The sequence below is a fragment of the Anabrus simplex genome, chromosome 4, assembly GCF_040414725.1.
Source record: "Anabrus simplex isolate iqAnaSimp1 chromosome 4, ASM4041472v1, whole genome shotgun sequence".
Taxonomy (NCBI): domain Eukaryota; kingdom Metazoa; phylum Arthropoda; class Insecta; order Orthoptera; family Tettigoniidae; genus Anabrus; species Anabrus simplex.
Window position 1 is genome coordinate 151,800,494 of NC_090268.1, and position 20,039 is coordinate 151,820,532.

Below are 20,039 nucleotides of genomic sequence, written 5' to 3' on the forward strand. Positions count from 1 at the left end.
AAGCAAACCGATGGGGTTCCTCACCTAGGTGTACTAATCATGGGCGTCGGTATTCCCGTGGTGTTCCTCACATAGTGGATACCAATCACAGGCAACGCAGACCCACGGTGTCGCTCATATAGTGGTACTAATCAAAGGCAACGCCCAGACCCGTAGTGTTACTCACATGGGTACGACTCACGGGTACTGGAAACCCACAGTGACCCTCTCTCTGGTGCTACTAAGCACAAACCTATTGTGTACCTAACATAGTGGTACTACTCGCAAGTAAAGGCAACCCATGGTGTTCCCCACGCGATGGTACTAATCAAAAGTAGTGTCATAGTTCTCAGACAATCATCCCCTGGTCGCCCCTTTTAGTCGCCTCTCACGACAGGCAGGGGATACCGTGGGAGTATTTTTCTTCTGCCTCCCCACCCACAGCGGGTAGAGAGAGATAACAAAGAAGATAGAAGATAGAAAAATGAAGTAACGAACGAAGAAAGGCAAGGGCCACTAAGAGCGTGAAAATGAAAGACTCCCTGGGCCTCGAATACTCTCGTACCGTCGAGGTCGGAAAAGAACAAGAGTTGCCCAAGGGAGGCAGGACATGATAGAGGAAAGTGAGGAGCTTGGCACAAATAAGTGGAAGCAATACCAGGACTCAGCTAAGGGCCCCGTGGTCGCCAACCCACACTCCCAAGTTGAGAGCCCCTTGGCATCCTTTTTGTCGCCTCTTACGACAGGCAGGGGATACCGTGGGTGTATTCTTCATCTGCGTCCCCCACCCACAGGGGGTAGTGTGTTTGGTCCGCGTGAAGTGTTTTATTTCCCTCAAGTCCGCCGGCAAGCCAGTTAGGATCCCCCTCCCCGCCACCTGGGATGCGCCACGTGGGAGTATCACCTCTCTCCCTGTCAACGTAAGACAACGGGCTTTAGAGTCACTGAACATTCCTCCACCATCAACAGTGCGAGAAGAACTAGCTACAGTAAACAGTGAAGAAGCATTAACTCTCAGGACTGAAAGTGTAACGGACTCATCACATCACCGGCATCTATTGCAAAGGGAAATTCGCCGCATGCACATAACCTCCATCATTCTTCTACTGCTCTGGACTCACCTTATCTCCACTATTACGGCAATACGCCGTATTTCTTTCGGCGACTGTTATTTAATCACCTCATCGCCAATATGTATTGAAAATCCAATACCTCGCACGCCTTCCAGCTCTATTCATGTTCGTCGTATTCTGTCAACTGACTGCCATCAAGCCTGTTCACACTCCTGATGACGTCTCCCGATATTGTTCTGTTTACGAGTGCACGCTCTTGTAACATCTAGAATGTGCTCGACTTGCCTCTCCACATTTTCCCCCTCTCCACGTTCCTATATAAACCAGTCCTTCCTCTGATTAAATTGAGATGAACCTTAGCCTGTGTAGAGGGCGGAACGTGGAATATCGTCTTCGTTAATATGGAGGCGTGCACTTCTGACTGCCTTTCCTGCTCTAGTGCAATGAACTTCGAGACGAGGTATGACAGACATATTTATCCATCCTTTTAAATTTGGAGGAACAAATTGCCATTTAAAATTTTTATCGGGAAGCATGGCATTTCTAAGCCAAGTCTCTATCTCTTTTATATCTACGGACAATAGTAAATTATGAACTTAGTGGCAACTTTTCTTTTGAACTGTGCGTGTTCAATTCCTAGTGCCTTGAATATCCCCTACATGCTTACGAATGAACCGTGCTTCTGATCTACGTTCCTATAATGCGAGGTTGAATGAGACTGTCTCTGAATAACCCGTCGGATGACTGTGATTTCTGCTAGGTCAGTGAATTTTCCAAACATAATCGTACATGCTGATAGACTGTCGATAGATGCAGTTCTTTACTAATGTCACTTTAGGAGTGATTATTCAATGGGCGTTGTTTTTTCTAGAGATTGTAGTTTTGTAAAAGATTGTATCTACTGCTTAGTTTATTAACTTGTTATTCGATAGGCATACCTTTTCGCTTCCTCCACATCACCCCCCCCCCCCTGCCTTGGTTCTTTCTTTTCTTTCTGTCTTTCTTTCTTTCTTTCTTTCTTTCTTTCTTGTTTGCTCTTATAATGAAACAAAGAAACATAATTGGGTTTATGGTTGGGAAAAGACTACATTTGCATAGCTCAGTGATGTTTAGAGAAAAATTGTAAAGATTTTTGGTTTCATTTCTCTTGAATACAGTTGTCATCAAAATGTTTATTGTGGTTTTCTATTATCTTGAAATCTTAACATATTGTATTCCTCACTTGATTCGACATACTCTGCTGTTCTGATGCTCACACGCGTTGCTTCCACTGCGCTATTATTGATACAGTGGAAGTCTGCATCTGTATTTATTGTTCGAATTATCTTTATTACCACGGCATCATATTGAGCCGTATCCTGACGGCCCATAAGATATACTCAGATTATTATTTGCCATATTATATAATTTTATTGTAATAAATTTCAGTCAGCCATGGTAAAAAGTAGTGGATCGCGGGATAGCTGAGACCGGTAGTCCATGGAGACATCAAGTCGCTGGATATTGCGCGATACTTCCTCGGGACCGTGAGAAAGGCTTAGCTTTACCATAAGTTAGCACATCTCGGAACGTGTAGAAGATGTTAGCCAAGAGGAACATTCAGCAAATTAGAACGCGTGGTTGTGGCAAATATGGAGGATGGATCGCGCGGAATTAAAATCCCAGGTTAACCAACATGGACAATTGCATGAAAAAGATATCGCTATAAAGGAATCAGTTCTGTTAGTTGACGGATTTCCACAGGTCGGAAAGTGTAATGTAATCAGGAATACGCTGTAGAAATAATCTGAGTAATTTTATATCATTTTGGAGTGTATTTAATAGGGTGTTTTAATTAATATTAAGTCATTGTAAATGGCAAGCACGCTGATGTGTTGCTATTTTAAACATGCGGGAATCCCATAGTCACAACGGCGTTAGCCACGCTTCTCCAGCATCCCAAGCTTTGGAGAGCATCACTCTGATTAAGTGAAATGCCGGGAGTGAACGTTGTTCAGTATTGCCCTGATACTTGTGCGTGAATATTGCCAAGTGGATAGATAAACAACAGTGTATTATTTTACGACCGGGAAACAGTGCCTTTAGTCGTGAAGTTTACTGAATTAACTGGTGCAGTGCTAAATTGCCGATTTTATTATGACGCAAGGGTTTACTCCAGACAAATAGACTGTAATAATAGCAGCAGACTGGAAAGTGAAGAAGGAACGCTCAGCTGTACTGCATTTTCGTGTCGGTCGCGTTTCGCGAACAACTTTCGAACCGTACCGCGAGCCGCTCTGACTAACTGTATAAAAAACCCTAATTGTTTAATTTCAAGTTTGTTTGTTTGTTTGTTTGTTTGTCAGTAATGTTGGCTTAGTTCACAGCTAACAAGGGTTTGTTCGGCACGTGCAAAATCGAGCGGTGAAGAGACATTCACCTAAAGTCTTCTGTGTTGCAGTGTACAGGAACTTTCATCAAGAAGATGGCACCGCCCATAGAAGAAAGAAGATTGTTTCCATGTGTTAAAGCAGTGATCAACATGGAGTAGAAAACCACAATGGCACGGATGTGAGCCGTTTCCAATGTCCAGAGAGTCGTCAAAGATAAGACGCATGTTTTTTAAATTAGATGGCATGTTACATGATTTATGTATAAATACTAGTGAAGTTTAGTGTAGGGATTTTTCTTTAACGAAAATTTAGCCTGACGGCATGCGTTTATTTCACATTTGTAATGTTGTAAATACGGATAAAAGAGGAATGCATGATTTCTATATTTTTATTTTGCTTTACGATTAGTTAGATGGGATAATGAGGGAGTTGTCAGGATTTATTTGTTGTGTCATTATGCAAGATAATTAGCTTAGTATTATTCCGATATTCTTATATACGAGAGGAGGATTAGATTGACAAGATCATCCACTTTCCGATTCAAACACTTGCTACTTTGAGGGTAAATTAAATTTAATTTTGGTCATTTAGAAAGTTAGTAACAGTTAGGTTGCATGACGCATGTGATTTCAGGAGCTGACATGTGTGGATCTGTATCGCAACGTTGAATGAGAAAGGAGTCTTCCAATGTAGGTTGGAAACTGTTTCGCACAATGATTTGTATGGGAATCGAACCTGGATTCATAATGGGAAAGGCTGATGAGATTGTAAGAAATATAAGAGGTTTTAATGCATGCTGATTTGTGAAGTTGATTATGCAGGCCGATTGCATATCTGATGAAGTGAAAATGCTGTGTGCAGTGAATGTCCCTGCTATTGTATTCTGAGAGAATATTGAGAATCAGAATTGACAGGAAATTAATGCCAGGCCAGTGAGTCTGATGTGTGTGATAAATTATTATAGCATGCTAGTAAGAAGCACGATTGTGACTGAGTTTCCGTGCAGTTGAGAAAATATGAGATCGACTTACAAGTTTACTTATCAGCCGTATTTACATAGACAGCGTGAATGAGATGTTATTTCCGTGATGCAATCTTGGCGAACAGTAACCAAGCCTCAGTGTAGTATTGAGTTCTAACATTTCTTTTCAGGCCACAGCACAGCAGGAAATATGTGACGGATGAACGCGCTTTTGGGTGCGCAAATGCAGCAGAAGAATGCAATGTTGCCCATTGCTTTCCATATGTTTAATAAAGGGTAATAATATGTTTTCCCTTACAGGATGGTGTTTTGTGATATTTCATGTTGTTTGATATGTTGTCTTCTTGCTTAATGGGGAACAGCCCGAGTGCTGATTGAATATTGGTCGTCAATCAAGTTCTCACTAGATCTTTTGGTGAACCGCGTTTCGCGTCGAGTCAGTGTAGTATGTAAGATTTCCCTTTTTTTATCCGATGTAGATATTTGAGATACTTTGCTTATTTTGTGTTCATTGTAAATACAGCGTAGAGAAATGCCACTAGTATTTATCATAATTCATATCATGTCCCATTGCGGCTTAGTTTTCTTTTTATGTTAATTTTTGCGACGACTCTCCAAAATTAAAAACTGTATCAATGTGATGCTTAACATCGTGTAACTCCATGCGAATCGAATACGTATTTGTATACGCCTACGTATACTAATATATATATATATATATATGAATTTTTGGACAATCATGTGAAGAATATTTTGAAGTTCACAAGTATTCAATGTTATGCTTGAACTTTCATTTTACATTTGATTATTTGAATAATTAACGTTTAAATGTCCAGTTCTTTTCAGTTTTTGAGATAATGCTATTATCATTTTTATTATTTGACTTTCTTGTTTTATGTTAGTATGATTCTGTGTTATTTTGTGAATAAACTCATCCTACCCCATGTTATTGTTTCTCATTGGAGTTATACCTCCATTTTCCTGTCATTTACTTACAATAAAGTGAGAAACGTCGACTTTTAGACTTGCCCATCGACAACTAAACCCACTTCTCTGCCCAAACCTGAGTTAGTCGGATGTTTATACAGGAATGGAGGCATCGTCCTAGAGGGTTACTACCCCTGGGTACGGTACAGTATTACCTTTTCATCGTAGCAGGATAATTGAGCAATACTGCGAACTATATGGATATATGAACCTCCAAATCTTACTTTACTATAATTCAAATGGTACCTTATTTTATTACAAAAGGCAGGCACTATTGAGGACCACAAACAGATACCGGAATGTAAATAGGCCACTGCTTCCAACAAGTCTTGAAGGGTTGGGAATCATTCCTCCGTACACTCTGACATTGAATGGCAAGCAATTTCGGAGATTGCGACAGACGAAGCACTGCGATTTCCTTCTCAAAGTTCTGTAACGATATCAGGTGGGACATGTAAGACTATTCAGCTCTACACTCTCCACGATCTTGTTTTACCTTGGGGCAATGCCTATGCAAAATGGAAACGGAGGAATCGTACTGCACTACAAGGATAGAAATAAAAAATCTTTTTAGGGTATTGGGATACCCTTTACAACCACAGATGACCCTCACAGACTCCAATGAACGTCATGAGGACGGCTTTTCCGAACGCTGCAATTAAGGGTTGTCTTTTTTACTGGACACAATCAATTTGGTAAAAACCTTGACATGGCTCTACCATTTGTACCTCCGGAACAATTTAATGCGTTTATCACTTTGTGTGAAACGGTTCCTGATGAGGTAGAACCAGTTACGAGTTTCACTGAAAATACCTCGTTGAGGGGCACACCGAGGAATGGAAGAAGGCGAGCATTACCACCTCGATTTCGTCCGGATACATGAAATGTGTTTGGACAGGTAGTGAACAGATTTCTCAGGTCAAGTGACAGTGGAAGGCTGACAGAGAATGTTTCAGAGATTGGTGGTGTCGCTTCATGCTTTTATTTGGAAACGTTTAGAGAACATGAAGAAAGATCAACACGACAATGGAACTCTGATACAACAGTTACTAGCAGGCCATGTCAGAATAAGACACCCTATTATGAGAAGTTAACAAATGAAGGTGGAGGAAATGGTAGATAACTACCAACAATACAAAGACCAAGGAAACATTCTCGTTCACCTCGCCATCTTGAGCTACCGGCTGAAGCTCCATACAACGGAAATGGTTGGTCTTCAAGAAGACCAAAAACAAAAGCTTTTTACTAAGCTGAGAAAATATCGTTAAAATTAACAAGGCAATATGAATGAATAAAGATAAAGCGTTAATATTTAGACCTACTGACGGTAGATCGAACTGAATGAACAAACATAGATGCATTTAACACATCAGCATCATTAACCACAGTGGCAAGATTTTTCATAAACCTAACAACAGATGACATCAGCTGTATATCTATAAAAGAGGAAAACAAAACCTGAAGGCAACACACTGCACCACAAAAAGTTTCAACGATACTTGGGTGTGAGTACCAAGCACTAGGCAGATCTCCACCCGTTGTTTACATCATAGGTAGCAGAAACAACAAGCACTTACAGAAACGACTAGTAGTCCAGAATAGACAAGAATCCACCGAAACAACAGCCGGTGGGAAAAAATTAAGAAGAGAAATGAATCTAAAACAACTGTCTGACAGTTCAATTGAGACACTTGAGAATTTTGAAGAATGCAACAAACCCACATTCGGTACGTTGAAACGTCATGGAATTCTAATACGAATACCAGTGTTATTAGAATTCGTAACGATCTCACAAATTCTCAAAATCAATTTATGTAAAAAGTCACCGATGTGTCAAGCATGGACAATTTAAATGAACCTCCTTCATATTAAAATCCATCGACTAGTTTCCGTTGTCCAACAACGGAAAAGACTGATCCTTGGTAGATGAATATAGATAGTCATTGCGAGCGTGAAAGAGACTTGAAATTTACATCAACGGGGTTATTACTTTCAAAGGATGTACAACTAGATAATTATGCCCATTTTACATTAATGTGAGGGGAAATTGAAAAACAAAGTACTACACTTCTCTGAACGACGCCATTATAAAGTGATAGGCGTCCGTGATTATTATTCCTTAAAGAGGAACTGGTGTAGGTGATTACACTTTTGTAACCATGCATATTAACAATGACGATGATGAGGAGGAAAATCAAACAGCTCCGTCCATTCGAAGAATGAAGGTAAGTGCAAACGGAACCTAAGAACATTGAAGGACACGGAAATCATCAACTCACTAACACTTGCAAACTAAATACCGTCAGGATCGAAAGAAAACAAGAATTGATAAGGGTAGGTCGAATAGGAAAGATGAAGCGATAAGGTTGCCACAAGTAACTAGAAGCAATGTCTTGGGGACTTATAGTCAAGAGACCACTCTCTAAAGTTAAAAGCCCCGTGGGTAATGCATTTTATTCGCCTCTATCGACAGGCAGGAGATTCCATGGATGTATTCTACCACTCCCACCCAAAGGGGACAGAGATTAAAGTACAGGAATGTACTATCTCCCCTTAAAATATTAGGAAGAGAAAATGAAGGAATTATGATACTCAGAAGAATCAGGCATTTAGGATGAAAGAGAAGAAGTCGATATGAATGACGTGCATAGGCAGCCACATTGAGAGAAGGAAACAACAGGTTTACCATTTCTGCAGGGTTGAATTAAAAATACACTGATACTGTAATACAGCAGGGAGAATTCACACATCTCGTGAATAATTACTGGAGTTATCGTCCAGCATTCTGATAATAGTTCACTGTCAAGGCGAACGTGTCCGTTCCGAGCTCTTGATCCACACAGGCAGTTCCGGCTTAGTAACGGGATAATGTAGTTTTCTTTTCTTTAACATGTCTTAACCTTTTCACTTGCAGGAATTCTACGGGCAGTATCACATCTTTGATAATTCAATTTAATTGAGAAAGCACTTTTCAGTGCTATGATATGCAGTTTGTTGTGGGACCTGGCAACCTTAACATTTTACTTGTAACTGATGTCATTGTAATATTCTTTGTTTGCCTGTTTCCGGTAGAACATGACTAGCACAATGTAATAAGAGAATCTGCAGTTACAAAATATTTTGCCTCACGGTACGTATCCGTTATATGGAAATAATTGCATGGTCATGTTTACAGAATTCCCTTGATGTGCCTTTAAATTAATTCCTTTGCTAAATGATTGTCCTTTCTTTCACCGTTAACTTAATGTGATTTAAAATACCCCTTTGACTATAATATTTTAAGGCAGATGGCAATTTGCATCAGTAGGGGCATCTCGTGTCAAATGCCTTATCCAGGCAGTATAGCGTACGCCGAAACCATACACTCAAGCGACCACAAACTCCATCCGTGTTCCACGATGGCTAACAATCAACTTAGCTCGGCCCGCTAGGCCACACGAAGCCAAAGCTACTCCAAATCCCATCAAGAGATCTGATTGGCTGGAGAGAAAACGAGCCTCCAGATAGACTCCCTCTAAAGGTGGTCCGACATGAGACCAGAAAAATAACTCGTTGCGAATAGTAAATACACTGACTGACAGAGCAAATGCAACACCAAGAAGGAGTGGTTCGAAAGGGATGAAAGTTGGGGAAGAAACGGAGACGGCACGGACGAATAATTGATGTTTATTTCAAACCGATATGCAGGTTACACAATGCGCACGGCATCGACTCAGTAGGATGTAGGACCACCGCGAGCGGCGATGCACGCAGAAACACGTCGAGGTACAGAGTCAATAAGAGTGTGGATGGTGTCCTGAGGGATGGTTCTCCATTCTCTGTCAACCATTTGCCACAGTTGGTCGTCCGTACGAGGCTGGGGCAGAGTTTGCAAACGGCGTCCAATGAGATCCCACACGTGTTCGATTGGTGAGAGATCCGGAGAGTACGCTGGCCACGGAAGCATCTGTACACCTCGTAGAGCCTGTTGGGAGATGCGAGCAGTGTGTGGGCGGGCATTATCCTGCTGAAACAGAGCATTGGGCAGCCCCTGAAGGTACGGGAGTGCCACCGGCCGCAGCACATGCTGCACGTAGCGGTGGGCATTTAACGTGCCTTGCATACGCACTAGAGGTGACGTGGAATCATACGCAATAGCGCCCCAAACCATGATGCCGCGTTGTCTAGCGGTAGGGCGCTCCACAGTTACTGCCGGATTTGACCTTTCTCCACGCCGACGCCACTCTCGTCTGCGGTGACTATCACTGACAGAACAGAAGCGTGACTTATCGGAGAGCACGACGTTCCGCCATTCCCTCATCCAAGTCGCTCTAGCCCGGCACCATGCCAGGCGTGCACGTCTATGCTGTGGAGTCAATGGTAGTCTTCTGAGCGGACGCCGGGAGTGCAGGCCTCCTTCAACCAATCGACGGGAAATTGTTCTGGTCGATATTGGAACAGCCAGGGTGTATTGCACATGCTGAAGAATGGCGGTTGACGTGGCGTGCGGGACTGCCACCGCTTGGCGGCGGATGCGCCGATCCTCGCGTGCTGACGTCACTCGGGCTGCGCCTGGACCCCTCGCACGTGCCAAATGTCCCTGCGCCAACCATCTTCGCCACAGGCGCTGCACCGTGGACACATCCCTATGGGTATCGGCTGCGATTTGACGAAGCAACCAACCTGCCCTTCTCAGCCCGATCACCATACCCCTCGTAAAGTCGTGTGTCTGCTGGAAATGCCTCCGTTGACGGCGGCCTGGCATTCTTAGCTATACACGTGTCCTGTGGCACACGACAACACGTTCTACAATGACTGTCGGCTGAGAAATCACGGTACGAAGTGGGCCATTCGCCAACGCCGTGTCCCATTTATCGTTCGCTACGTTCGCAGCACAGCGGCGCATTTCACATCATGAGCATACCTCAGTGACGTCAGTCTACCCTCCAATTGCCATAAAGTTCTGACCACTCCTTCTTGGTGTTGCATTTGCTCTGTCAGTCAGTGTACATAATACATTAAGGGTAGAATATAGCTCCTAGGGCGGAGAGGATGCAAATAAAACTTAGGTACATAAAGCCGCTCAGAAAATAGTAGCGGAAAAGAAGTCTGAATTAAATTCCAAAGGGGAAGAAATACCCGGACCAAAAATGTAGTAGGAGAGGCCTAAAACATGTCACCTCGGTGACACCCTTCGCAAGAGAACTGCAGGAGCGCCCGGTAAGGGCGTTCTTCTTCTCCGCCTTCTTTTCTTGTTTAGACGGGCTGGGAGATGATTTCCCAGGCCTGGTGGACGATGCCGCCTCAGCCGGCTTGGGTACGGCTTTCGCCGACCTCTTGGGGGCGGGGGTCCACTTGGCCTTCTCCCACTGCTGCGCCGGCTTAGGAGTCCCAGCCAGCGCAGATGTCTATGTGGTCGAAAGTGGGGAGGTCGTCTCCCTTCGACCTTTTACTCTTTGTGGCTTTGCTCGCAGGAGCAACAGCCACCTAGGACTCCATTCTTCCAATCAGCCGCAATAGCACGTACCTCTTAGCGTTTACAGAATACTAAATATAGAGAAAAATAAAAAAATAAAAATAGTCCTGGCATTCGGCTGTGCGGGGACCTGTGTTGTCAGGTGGATACTACTGCCAGGGTACATGACGCTCCCACCTACCGATCCCTGGGTGGTCATTGTGCGGGCCTTCCGGCGTAATCGGACACGTAAGGGACACATCTTCAAGCAGGACGCACATCAAGAATTTTGAATCGGTGCACAACTAACCCTCAAAAAGGAATGAGTAAAGAGGGCACCTAGGGGACCGATGCCTCATGACCCTTTGAGTCGCCTTCTACGACAGCCAGGGATTACCTGTGAATGTATTCAGCCCCTCCCAACCACAGGAGTTTCAACACATGATATCAAGTCGCAATCCATGCTCGCGCCAAGGTCGGCCCTTTTAGTCACCTCTTACGACAGGCAGGGGATACCGTGGGTGTATTCTTCGTCTGAATCCCCCATCGGCAGGGGGTACCGGAGCAGTTACTGCACCTGTAATGGGTTGTGCACACTTCCACGCCATGAGCTCCTCTTCCTTCCTTCGCTTCCTTCCAAGAAGCCATTTTACTACCCCATCGTCACCTTAACGCCTGTCTGTGTCGGTTCGACGTAAAGGAAAATTTTGATTTAATAAAAATAAAAAAGAAGATTATCAATTCTTGATAAGCAAAATGACCAGAAACTGCCATATACGGAGACCGGTAAGAGAATTGGAAGAGTATTCTAAGACGATATTTACCTCGGTTACAATATTTCCAAGTGTTTCGCGGCATCACATTTGGTTGTTAAATTTGAACATCTGGCAACATTGCGTCTGAAGCGTGGTTCTCTCTCTTCGGCGTTCTACTGTGTTAGCTGAGTGGCAAAACGCTGTTGCTTTTCGTTTGTTTCATAAGCGTTCATTTACTTCTACAGGATATGCATTCTCGTTTGTTATTACTTTAGCACGACCTGTCTCTGTCAAAGGGGCCTCATCTGCTAGTCGCAGGCAACTTTGTCACCAATTCCTACAAGGCAATAGATGAAGCCGTTCGTATGTATTAGTATGTAGTATTTCACGGTTAGATAGAGGAGAGGGGTAATGGCCTTAACGTTGATAGACAAACAAAATCTGTTCTGTTCTATTCGATTATTCTTGTTACTAATTTTCTTACACATTACGTATTTCCCTTCTTCTTATTCACTAAAGTTAACACATATAACAGTCCTCGTATTCAGCGTATCTGTTGGTAAAGAAGTATTTTTTCCTGTTATGTAGCACGTTGGACTCAGAACTAGCTTGTTGTATGGAAAACAGCAGGGATGTGTATGTAGATACGTATCTCATATTGGAGAGCGTCGATGTGTGGCTGTCATGGTTGCACGTGCATACACGGAACGCTTTCCACATCTGCATAGTCTAGATTACAATGTATTTTATGCCTAAATCGCCATCTTTGAGAAACAGGGATGTTAATACCTCGGAGGCACAATTCGGTATTATCGTACCGTCAGGACGCCAGAGAATGATCAACATGTACTGCGTAAAGTGTGTGATGATCTTTGAACATCGGTCCATCACGTATCACGCCGAACTGGGTGGCCTTACTGGACTGTGTTTCAAATATTTTATGACAAAAATCTACACCCTTACAATTTTCCAATGGAACAACATTTCACACCAGAGGATCATAAGCTGAAAATAGAATTATGTGCTTGTGTGCCGACTGATGCATCTGTAATAGTGCGTCTCCACCTTGGGGTGACGAGCTCACATTTACTAATGAAGCTGTAATAAATATCTACAATGTCCATTACTGGACTCTTTCTAACTCTCATGATCAACCTGAATGGACCTTCAAACAGCGATGGTCGGCAAACGAGTACAATGAAATTTTCACAACGTAGCATCATAAGACCATCTTTACTATCTGACAGACTAAATGCACGAACATACGTTATTTTCTTGCAGGATTCCCTTCCGGAAGTAATGCAATACATACTTCTTCTGTGACATGAAGGAATGTGGTTTGATCAAGACAGACCACAAGTACACCGAGAAACGAATGTGTAGTACAATCCGAACGCAACTTGGGCAGACCGATAGATTGGTCTGAATGATTCCATGCGATATCCTGTCACATTTCCTGATTTAAATCTCCCAGACTTTCTTCAGTCGGGTCATCTGAAAATTCGAACAGTTACTATAAATCAGCCAAAGGCGTATCTATGATTCAGTTAATTTATTATTATTATTATTATTATTATTATATTATTATTATTATATTATATACGTTGCTAATTTCCATTTTTCTTGAATATTAATTCCATATCTTCACATTATTGAAAGTATCGGTACTCATTCATCACTACAAGTCATTCTCTCATTTCTGAGCGTCGAGACCGCATTCACTACGTTTCTCCACTCTCGATGGTTTTCGGCTCTTCTTAATGTCTGCTGAAGAATTAGACCAATGTTTGTTTAATTTTGTCAATCTATCTATATGCTGGCCTTCCCCGTGGACATCCACTGAATGATGAAATTCTCAAGATTTTATCCATGTCTTCTCGAAGGAATGAAGGATATTCTGACTAACACGGGAAGAAAGATGTTTGGAGCTTCGAGTTACTCGATGATGGGCATGATCGATCCTCTTTTTTATGCCGCTGTACACGCAGCATTCTGCGTTAATACCTCCTTTCAAATTCATCGTTGCTTTGTTTGCCTTTGGCCTTTAGGGTCCACGTTTCAAAATGACAGAGAAATACGGAGAAAACAAGAGCTTCAACAAGGCGGATCTTAGTGTCGTTTCATACTGCGCGGTCCTTCCAGATCCTAGAGAGTTTCTTCCTCTTCTTTCTAAGTGCATCCGTATACTTATTTCTGCGTCTCCACTTCCCGAGTCGCAGATAGTTGATCCGAGATGGAAAAAATCGTGTACTACCTCCAGTCCCTAATTGTATGGCTGCCTAGAATAACGTTGTTAGTCTCTTTTTGACGAAAGCGAGTTTTTTTGCAGAAAACCCATATCTTCCATCAAGTGGTGCTATCTACTTGCCAATATTCCCACTACTTTCAGAGCTATAGTGTTTTGATTTAGCTGTTAAACTGAGCAACGTAGTAACCCCTCTAAGATGGCAGACAACCATGCCATCAGTGTGTCACGTAGCCTTTATCAGCAAACTGCAAACACCAACGTGATTCTGATGCAGGCATCAAAACACCCGGCCAGCAAGTCCTGGATACACTGCATCAGAGGGTGCCGAGGGAAACATGTATCAATAGATTGTAGAGAGTTCAAGGAGTCGGTACACAGCATAAAGTCAGTATCGCCTGAGCCACTGACCCGTTATCGCCAATCCATGTTTCAAACTTGAGAGACTTTAGAGAGGATGTCGTGAATGTACGTTATGTCCCATCCACAGGAACTGGAGTTGACCAAGGAAGGTAAGACCGAAAAGTAGTGAAGAACCCACTTTAATTACGAGGTTGCAGCGATATGTGTACAGAGGATTAACTCATGTTTGTTATTCGATTGGGCCTCACCACATTTATTCTTATGTTCTTTGTTTCTGTAAATATTCCTTGTATTTATAACATGACAATGTTGTTTCTTTGATGTAGATAACATTAAACCATGTTAAACAAGATGGAGTGTTAAACTGTTCGTGTATGCAGTTCTCCCACAATGCCTTTCAAGTGTAAGAGTGACTGTCAAATCTTTGAGCCTGTAGGTCATGCAACCTCCTCAACTCAAAGGAAAGGAACAGAGGGAAAGATCGGTATATCTGTGCTAGCAAGCGGGCGTTAGGACACAGTTTTTCATTAGAGTGCGTCAGTTAAGTTTCCGAGAGTATAGTCTAAAACCACTTACAACTGAATTTTATGCATCACTACACTGACGTGCTTTCTTCAGCAAGAACAAGGAAACATTATACGAATTATTAAATTTATCCAAGGTCGGAAGTTTTGAAATTAACACACGGTAAGGTTAATTTTTGCTGAGTACGAACTTAAATGATCACAGTAGCAACGAAAAGGCACAGCGCCTTCTTCCGAACATCGAGTGACTGAGCACTCCTTACGACGTCATAGGGCACTGAGTTGAAGCTACTTACTTCTCTCTGTGGAGAAAATATGAATATCAGAAATAAAACAAGTATATAGACGGCATGTGAGACTCGGCTCTTTCAAACTAAACAGTACACTTGGATGGAGGAAAGTTTTTCAAGTTCAGATTAATTACGATCTCAGTGTTACATCAATTGTTTACAAGGCACGTTCTATTATATTTAAATTTTCCGGTAGTACCAAGCGACGCTGAGGTGTTTGGCACAAGAATTGGAACAGACTAAGATAAATGTCGTGGTCGTGGGCATAGATATAGACTTGAACGTAGATGCAGAATTGCATGTAGACGTAGATGAGGATTGAAAAATAGATGTGGACTTCAATGTAGACGTAGACTCGTAAATAGATGTTGGAAAATGAGCGTGGACAAAAAACGTAGACGTAATCCTACCGTTGACGTAGACATGAAAATTAACGTAGATGAAGACTTGAGCGTAGAAAGTGAAGTGGCGGTTCCCGTAGATATTTTTTAACGGGCAGTACAGCGAGTAAACCATCTCCTCTCTTCTTCCAAAGGAAGAGAACCGACTTAAAGTCTCAGCAAAATACCAAGAAAAACCATGCAGTGTTTAGAAATAGAAGACTGGCTAGGACATGCTGTATTCAGTTTCAGATGAGGGAATGAACAATATGACAATTTTGGCACACACACCCACACACACACACATATGTGTAAGTATCCACAAATTCAGAATAGAAGCCCGTGGTCACCATCGCAGACCGCCAACTTGTAATCCTGTGGGAATTCAGCCTTCTCGAAAGCAACGGATATCCCACCCCCAGGAATTGGATTTATCCACAAGAGATCAAGCAGGAAAGCTAGAGAAATGCCCATATCAATTACGAGGTTGCAGCAACGCCCGTTTCATGTGCAAAGTGGTTGTCAAATACACTTCACCAATTTTGAACCTCTACGTGAAGAAAATATGAAAGAAAAGAATTAAACCTGTAGGTAGATGGGATATTAGACCCAGCTCGTAGCTCACTCGTTCCTCAGAATGTTTTTCTAGTTGTGTACTGATCGTTGGATTAAAATATTAAGTTGAAGTTATTGACGGTCTTAGCATAGACCCCATTGATCACAGTATACTAATCGGAAAATATTAATGTTTCTTCAAAACGGGAAACACCCATAAAAGGACTTTTAACCGATAAGCGCAGTACTACAGAAAATTAAAAACATGAACATAAAATTACATTCTAGACCAAACGATACTTCTATATTAGATAACTTCATGTTTAATTCCTGTTGGAAACTCTTGTGATCAACTTCTGCTGTTTGAACAGTAGTGTGAAGATAACGTCCTATTCTGAAATGTTTCCGTCCAAGTGAATTAATACCAGTTACTATATATTGGCTCTTCTGTAATGGAGACCACTACCCAATAATTATGTTACAAAATAGATTAACTTGTTTCTCAACTCGAAGAAGTTAGAAATCTGTTACACGTAACGAACGTATACATATTTAATAGCGTCATTATCAAAAAGCTTGAGATTATATGAACGTTATAATGGGATTCATAATAAAGTTATGGTACGAAAACAAGCGAACTTCGTCTGAAAATTGAAAGGTTATATAAGATGTGAAAAGGAACGAATTCCTAGGCATGGTACACCTACAGGAACGAAAGATAACATGACACATGGAAGGAGGGACGATCCTCCACTACAAAAACCCGCAGTTCCTATACACGGCAGATGAAGCCCACTCTTGTTGGAGGGACTGCTTTACAGGGGCTGCACCAGATGAGCCGAACACATCCTCGGACACCTTCTGGAACTAAATAATGGTACAAAGGATGAAGATGAGGAACATGAAGGAAACTAGTAATTGAAGTTCCAGCACGGTGTCCGTTTTATTGACTTTAATATTTAACACTTGAATATTTCACCTTGTCAATATAAACTTTATATGCTGCTAATTTCATTCTTACAATTGTTATTGAACTGTTAAAGTAATTCAATTCCTCACTAAATTTGAAGCTAAATATACCTTTGAGCTTGTACACTGCGAATATCGCAGTCGGAATATATCAAGAGATTCACCAAGTTTCCTGCATATGATTCATGAGATTTCCGATTATGGAAAGAACGAAAAGCTGGAGATTTTTAAATTTTATCTAGTACAAGTAGATAACCAGTGAAGAAAAGGGAAGAAAATCAGTGGTTCTTTCTTGCTAACAATGGAAGAACGGTCAGATATTCATCGCCTCAAAAATATAATGAACAGAATGAAAGTATCGATACAAGTAAAAGTGACGAACATGGAAACCAAAGTCTTGGAAAGCCTGAAGAGGAAGTTAGAGATTACGGAATAAGGGGGAGCATGTAGTCAGTGAGTTGAATGCCAAACTGGACTTGAACATAGACGACGGAATAGACTTGAAGGTCCACGTGGACTTGAATGCGAAATTCAACGTGGATGTGGACTTCAATGCGGATGCGAACAAAGAAGTTGTACTGGTAGTAAGCGTGGTGGAGTTATTTTCTCTACCCAGTGGTGGTCCTTCCACGCTTCACCTATATGACCCTATATGAATCTAGTAGTACTGAATATGGACAAGAACAACGAGAAAGCGTTTGTAAAAGAGAACTGGAGACCAGGAATGATCGAGCAAGATATATGAAAGTGATGGAGAAAAGTAAACAGAAGTTATGCGAGACCGGGTTCGAAACCGTGATGATGAAATTGCGCTGGATCGTGAACCTGAACGTAGATGAGGATGTGGACTTGAAGTTCCAGGTGTACCGGTCGTGGATAACCACCTTTTCTTAACTGTAATGAGGGAAGAAACTAGGTGGTTCTACCTTGCCAAGAATGATGATATCGGCAAAAGAAAGAGAAAGACCACGGACTTTAAGGCACAAAGGAAATAGTCTTGTTCAGAAGAGAAAAAAGTAGCTAACCTAGCGAGATTGGACGGGAAGATAAATAAGTGAAAATGACACAAGCAGTGGAAATTGTAGAACTCAGCAGGCAGCCCTGTGGGCGCCATACATTGACTCCAGAAGGAGATCCTCCGGTATATCACCCCTTTCAAAAATTAGAGCATATCTTACTCACGAGGGTGGAAGTTAACGAAGGGAGATCATAGAAAAAAGATGAAGATGATCCATATCGAAAATGATCTTCTAACACACTCCATCAGATTTGAACTAATACGTGCAGAAAACATAAACGAAACAAATAGGTAGATGAGATGTCAGACCCAACTGGCAGCTTGGCTCTGATACCGAAATTTCTGCCAACTTTCTGCCCTTGGGTTGTGGGAGATATTAAGCTGAAGTTAACAGCGGTCTCCGTGCTTGGCCAACTGCTCAAAAAACTGGTTCCAGTTAACTAAATTAATTAACATTACTTCAATGACGCCCAGCACAGCCAAACTCATGCTTGAGAATCATTGATGAACTATTATGAAATTCTTACACAGGAAGTTGCTTTTTACCGAAGGGAATGAAGGAAAACGATCAGGACTTACGATGATACTTCGGTGAGGTCTGTTTAATTCACGTTGAAAGGTATAGTGCATCAGCCTCTGCTGTCATCATGAGTTCAATGTCCATTATTGTACACTGGCTTTCATGAAATGGAACGTATGGCTTTTAGTGCCGGGAGTGTCCGAGGACACGTTCGCGCGTCGTGATGAGGATGAAATGAGGATGAAGACGGCACATACACCCAGACCCAGTGTCAGCGAAATTAACCAATTATGATTAAAATTCCCGACCCCGTCGGGAATCGAACCCGGGACCACTGTGACCAAAGGCCAGCACGCTAACCATTTAGCCATGGAGCCGGACCTTGAAATAGAGACTAACGAGTAGTCGTACGAGGATATCGTAAGAATGTCAGAAGAAAGAAATGTAGATACACCTGATTAGAGTTTCTCAGAATGCCAGAATCAGAGGAGAATGTAGAAATGTACTTTCACCTGGAAGTGGATATGAACATAGACTAAGAAATGGATGTAACCGTATACGCAAACTTGAACTAGAACACGACACCAGCGTGGACGTGAATTAGGAGGTGAAATAAAATTGCAAATATAAGGTATTCATAGTCGATATTAAACAGTTTCATAGTACGTATACTTTTTAACGAAATTCATAGAACGGAGTCATTAATCATAAGAGCATTGGCATAAAAGAATGGTAGTGAAAACGAAGGACGTCCTGGGCATCGTAAACCAACGACGATGTGAACGATAACAAACTATGGAACTGAGGAACATGTTGGAAGGAAGCAAAACTAATTCGGTATTCGTAAACTTATTGAAACATGTCTTTTGTGCACTTTAATCACTCGTACTGTAAATGCCAACTTTATATAGTATTACTTTCACATTTAAGGAATTGTAATTTAATTTCACACTAAAAAATGATGATGATGATGATTGCTGTTTAAAGTGGCCTAACATGGAGGTCATCGGCCCCTAATGGTACGAAATGAGACGAAATGGAATGACAAATTAAAAGTCCAAAATTCTCCACTGACCAGAATTCAAAACGTGAGGACGAAGAATGAATGGATGGAGGTGAATGTAAAACAATCAGTGAATGCGACACACAATGCCTTACATTCACAGAATCTGACGTAAAACAATATGATTACTGACCAAGGGACTGCTCCTATAGCATAACATTGAATCGATGATGCTTCAGGCTAAAGGGAGTCCAAAATCCAAGTAATCGGCCCCTCATAAAGGTACTTATCACTATGAATTTAGAGCCATGGTATTTGTCATGCTGCGGTACTAATCAAAAGCAGCAGAGACACGCGGTATTCCACACATTATGATACTACTCACAGGTGATGAAATTCGACATAGACCTATGGTTTTTCTCACATTGCGGCACCATGCACAGGTAACGCAACCCTATGGTGTTCAGCACATAAGAGTACTAACCACAGGGACCTTCCCCTATCCCGTGGTGTTCCTCATATAGCGGGTACTAATCATAGGCAAGGCAGAACCATGGTAGCTATCATCCCATGGTCCTGCTCATATGGTG